The sequence below is a fragment of the Pinus tabuliformis genome, chromosome 4_2, assembly GCF_031772625.1.
Source record: "Pinus tabuliformis cultivar Carrire ecotype Pingquan chromosome 4_2, CPIR1, whole genome shotgun sequence".
Classification (NCBI taxonomy): Eukaryota; Viridiplantae; Streptophyta; class Pinopsida; order Pinales; family Pinaceae; genus Pinus; species Pinus tabuliformis.
This window is the reverse complement of record NC_142304.1, coordinates 87,324,858-87,330,478: the sequence shown is the minus strand read 5'-3', so window position 1 is coordinate 87,330,478 and position 5,621 is coordinate 87,324,858. Positions and strand designations below refer to the sequence as shown.

Here is a 5,621-nt window from a genome sequence, read left to right as displayed (position 1 = left end):
GACTCTCGGCAACGGATATCTCAACTCTTGTTACGATGAAAAATGTAGAAAAATACGATACTTAGTGTGAATTGCTAAATCCCGTGAATCATCGAGTTTTTGAATGCAATTTATACTCAAGGCCTCAGCCGAGGGCACATCTCTCTGGGCATCGCATCCCATTCAAATGCACTCCCTGCAATATGTTAGGGAGTAGCGAAGTTTTTCATCTGTGCCCAACACGATGCGGTTGGTTGAAATTCCTCAAGTGATGTTTCGTGGTGTGCATCGATGGGCAGTGATCTTGTCCCCTTGGATGGGCATTCCACGTTAGCTGATGCAGGATTTGTGTGGCATTGCTCGAACTTGCTTTTCTCTCTCTTGTCCTCCCATAAGGTAGGGTGGATTTAGCTCCAACTTTGTGATTTCAGCTCAGGTGAGAACACCCGCTAAGTTTAAGCATATAATTAACCAGAGGAAAAGAAACTTACAGGGATTCCCCTAGTAGTGGCTAGCGAATCGGGAAGAGCCCATCATGAAAATCAGGTGGCAGCGTCACCTGAATTGTAGACTATAGAAGCATCCTCAGCATCGGACCTGGGCCAAGTCCCTTGGAAGGGGGTGCCTGAGAGGGTGAGAGCCATGTTGGGCCGAGAACTTTCCACATAACGATGCGTTGTCAGCGAGTCGGGTTGTTTGGGAATGTAGCCCTAGTTGGGTGATAAATTCCATCCAAGGCTAAATAAGGGTGAGAGACCAATAGCGAACAAGTACCACAAGGGAAAGATGAAAAGGACTTTGAAAAGAGAGTTAAAGAGTGCTTGAAATTTTTGGGAGGGAAGCAGATGGAGGTTGTCAATGTGTCTCGGTCATATGTGGAACAACTCAGCCTAGTCCGCCACTTGACTTGAGGTGCAAACCAACACGGGTTATTGCATCATCACAAGTACGGGTGGATTACTGCCTGTCTGTTTGTTGTTGCAGTGGTCAAGGAATGAAGTGTGCACCCTTGTGGCGGGCCATGTGCACCTGCGTGCTCGTGGTGTTGGTTGGCGGGCTTTCCATTCGACCCATCTTGAAACATGGACCAAGGAGTCTAACATGTGTGTGAGTCGGCAGGTTTGAAAAATGTGAGGCACAAGGAAGCTAACAAGCGAGATCCCCTCTCTAGGGGGGTGAATTTTCAACTGACCTTGAGCTTATGCGAAGGGTTCGAGTGAGAGCACACCTGTCAGGACCTGAAAGATGGTGAAATATGCTTGAGCAGGGTGAAACCAGAGGAAACTCTGGTGGAGGCTCATAGTGATACTGACGTGCAAATCGTTCATCTCACTTAGGTATAGGGGTGAAAGACTAATTGAACCATCTAGTAGTTGGTTTCCTGACTTAGGTATAGGGGCAAAAGACTAATTGAACCATCTAGTAGTTGGTTTCCTTCGAAGCTTCCCTAAGGATAGCTGGAGCTCATGCACGAGTTTTATCGGGTAAAGCAAATGATTAGAGACATCGAGGGTGTAACTCCCTCGACCTATTCTCAAACTTTAAATAGGTAAGAGAGTGTGGTTGCTCCATTGAGTCGTGTTATGGAATCAAGAGCTCCAAGTGGGCCATTTTTGGTAAGAAGAACTGGCAATTCGGGATGAACCGAAAGTCAAGTTACGGTGCCGAATTGCGCACTAACCTAGATCCCACAAAGGGTGTTGGTTGATTAAGGCAGTAGGATGGTGGTCACGGAAGTTGAAATCTGCTAAGGAGTGTGTAACAACTCACCTGCCAAATCATTTAGCCTCGAAAATGGATGGAGCTGAAGCGCACAACCTATACTCGACCATCAGAGAAATTGCCCTCCTTCGATGAGTAGGAGGACACAGGGGTCATTGAGAAACCTTGGGTGTGAGCTTGGGTGGATCATCCCCCAGCATAGATCTTGGTGGTAGTAGCAAATATTCGAATGAGAACTTTGAATACTGAAGTGGGGAAAGGTTCCATGTGAACAACACTTGGACATGGGTTAGTCGATCCTAAGAGATGGGGAAGCCTTTTATAAAGGGTGCACTCTACATGAGCATCGAAAGTGAATCAGGTTAATATTCCCGAACCGAGACATGGAGGTGGGATACAACGTTAGGAAATCTGGAAATGTCGTTGGGGGCCCCAGGAAGAGTTATCTTTTATTTTTAACAGCTTGCCCACCCTAGAATCGGTTCACCCGGAGATAAGGTCCACCAGCTGGAAGAGCACCGTGCATCTTGCGGTGTTCGGTGCACCCTCGGTGACCCTTGAAAATCTAGAGGACCGAGTACCGTTCATGCCTGGTCGTACTCATAACCGCATCAGGTCTCCAAGGTGAACAACATCTGGTCAATAGAACAATGTAGGCAAGGGAAGTCAGCAACATGGATCTATAACTTCGGGAAAAGGATTGGCTCTGAGCACTAGGCCTAGAGGTCTACGCCCTCAACTCATGGGCTATCAGCAGTCTGCTCAAGTTGCTCTCATGGCAAGGGTGGGCAGTCGCTTGCCGATTGGGCTACGAGCATAGAATACCCCCTGTTGGGGGCTTTTCCCTAGGTGGCAAACAGTTGACTTAGATCTAGTACGAACAAGGGGAATCTAGTTATTTAATTAAAACAAAGCATTGCGATGGTCCCTGCGGATGCTGACACAATGCGATTTCTGCCCAGTGCTCTTAATGTCAAAGTGAAGAAATTCAACCAAGCGCGGGTAAATGATGGGAGTAACTATGACTCTCTTAAGGTAGCCAAATGACTGGTCATCTAATTAGTGACGTGCATGAATGGATTAACGAGATTCCCACTGTCACTATCTACTATCTAGCGAAACCACAACCAAGGGAATGGGCATGGCAGAATCAACAGGGAAAGAAGACCCTGTTGAGCTTGACTCTAGTCCGACTTTGTGAAATGACTTGAGAGGTGTAGAATAAGTGGGAGCCGTCTTCGGTGCAAGTGAAATACCACTTATTTTAATGTTATTTTACTTATTTTGTGGGACGGAGGTGAGGAACTACCCCTATTTTTGGCCTTAAGGCACATTTCGGCAGGTCAATCCGGGTGGAATACATTGTCAGGTGGGGAGTTTGGTTGGGGAGGCACATCTGTTAAAAGATAACGGAGGTGTCCTAAGATGAGCTCAACGACAATAGAAATATTGTGTGGAACAAAAGGGTAAAAGCTCATTTGATTTTGATTTTCAGTACGAATAAAAACTGTGAAAGCGTGGCCTATTGATCCTTTAGATTTTCAGAATTTGAAGCTAGAGGTTTCAGAGAAGTTACCACAGGGATAACTGGCTTGTGGCAGCAAAGCGTTCGTAGTGACATTGCTTTTTGATCCTTCGATGTCGGCTCTTCCTATCATTGTGAAGCTGAATTCACCAAGTGTTGGATTGTTCACCCACCAATATGGAACGTGAGCTACATTTAGACCGTTGTGAGACAATTTAGTTTTACCCTACTGATGAACTACACCACAATAGTACTTCAACTTATTATGAGAGGAACCATTGATTCACACAATTGGTCATCGCGCTTGGTTGAAAAGCTAGTGGCACGAAGCTACCATGTGTCAAATTATCACTGAATGCCTCTAAGTCAGAATCCACGCTAGAAGCAGTGCATGTCACTCTTCGACTGTATCTCGACCCATAGTAGGGGCATTGCTTTGTCACCCCCAGGGGCCCATGTCATTTGCAAACTGCGACTGTGAAGCATCTCGGTCGGGGAAACTTTGAAATTCAATTCCAAATGGTCGTTGAGAAGAATCCTTTACAGATGAATTAAATATGTGATGGGGTATTGTAAGTGGCGGAGTGGCCTTGCTGCCATGATCCACTGAGATTTAGCCCTTGGTCACCTCAATTCAGAGCTTCGATCTTGTCACAAAAAAATCCGAACAACCCTCCCCCTCTGTTATAGACATTTTTTTGCCTTACAACTCCAAGCATGAAATGTCCATAAACCAAGGGCTCCTAAGTCCCTAAAAGTGTTGTTCTAACCCCTAAAGGAACAAGGTCAACAGATTACATCTTCTCCCAGAAGTTCTCCACCAGAAACTGCTCAGAATTGGTCAAAACATGATCATGTCAGTTGCTCCACTGGCTAAGTGTGTTTCATTGCACCTAAATACACTGTGAGGGTGCATTGCATTTCAAAACTCCCTTCTGTAGGGTGCGATGGGTGAGAAATGACAAATGGCAGTGTCATTTCGCGAGGTGGAGAGGCAATGGAAGCTTCCAGAAACTTCTCCTGTGACACTTGCCTCACTGAATTCGACCAAGGATGAGTAAGAGGCCCTCAGTCTCCAAGTGGAAGCAAGAACTGACAGAGAGAAGACACTAATCAAATCACAAGCTGACTCATCCTCCTTACACATATCTATATACGGATCCCTCATCCCAGAGATCCAGAGGCTGGAATTTTGCATATTGTAAGGAATTGTTGTTGGTTTCTAGAGACAAACATCAAACTGTTGGGCGATTTATGCTTTGTTTGAGGTGAAGAGGGGCTTCTTTGCTGGGAGGTTGATGCTGGGTCGGAACCACTGGTTGTAACTCCTCCTGGATCTTTTCTTGTTTATCAATAATAATTATTTGAGTTCTCCTCCATGCTTTTGTATCATTGATGCTTGTGACATTTGTATGGTTAACTTAAATCTGATCCTAAGTTATTTATGAATATAGATCCATGTCTTTGTATAGTGCTCTTCTTCTGTGATCTTACAGGTACTTTGTGAAGCTGGGCATGCAAGGGAGCAGGTAGCTGGAGACTATCAAAGAAGAGAGGGATTGAATCAAAGGATTAGCGCAAGACACAGGTTGGTTCTTTCTATTCCTCTCTGTCTATAATTCATAAAGGAAATACAAAAGTAGTTTTTCTCTGTTTGTTTCTATGGCAGCTGTCACACCTTAGTGGGATAGAGCAGTTCTAAATAGACACTTTTCCCTGTAACAAAATGGTGACTCCGCTGGGGAGGAATGTCTAATTAGTTTGTTTGTGTGTCATTCTGTGTTGTTTGTTTCATAAACTTATAAGTAGCTTTCGAACTGCATTTGCCATAATAAATGCAAAGTAGATAACTACTGCTTCAATCCATTCACTGGATCTGTTTATGATTTAAACAGCTGATTCACAGACTATCTGATTTCCCTTGTGATAGCTCTTAGATCCTCCTTAGATCTATCCCTGATTGTTGCATTACTGATTGCTTTTTACTTGGCCAAAAACCAAGGACTGAACTGCAAACTATGACCCAGAACCTGGACAGAGTCTCGTTTCTAGCCCAACGCAGGTACTGTTCAGAGATCCTGAATTTTAGTGCACTTCCCGAAGGGGAAACCTGCGCTACATTTCAGATTCGCTGTGTTACAGGTGCGCTGATCAGACTAGCTCTGTGCAGCTGTGGTTCCTGTGCTTCCTTCTTTCCAATTCTATCCCTGAATTTGCTGCCTGTGATCAGTATATGTTTGTTTGAAGCCTCTTTTCCTTACTGTTATTCCGCCTCCTTTGTACAAAAGAACTGTAGATGCTTTTTTGTGTTTGTTAAGTAGTTTACAGTTTTCTATTGCAAAAGTAGAATAGTCGTACTGTCGTCCTTTGATTTGAATCTGTCGTAAGTGTCGAT

The 5,621-nt window shown here is 44.6% G+C and overlaps 2 non-coding genes across 2 annotated transcripts; both read left to right on the top strand.

Moving 5' to 3' along the window:
• Positions 1 to 154, top strand: LOC149168350 (5.8S ribosomal RNA). Its single transcript, XR_016259913.1, has one exon. It is a non-coding gene; the product is annotated as a 5.8S ribosomal RNA (ribosomal RNA).
• A 247-nt stretch (positions 155 to 401) lies between these two features.
• LOC149168349 (25S ribosomal RNA) lies at positions 402 to 3,864 on the top strand. The gene has a single exon (XR_016259985.1). It is a non-coding gene; the product is annotated as a 25S ribosomal RNA (ribosomal RNA).
• The last annotated feature ends 1,757 nt before the right edge of the window (positions 3,865 to 5,621 follow it).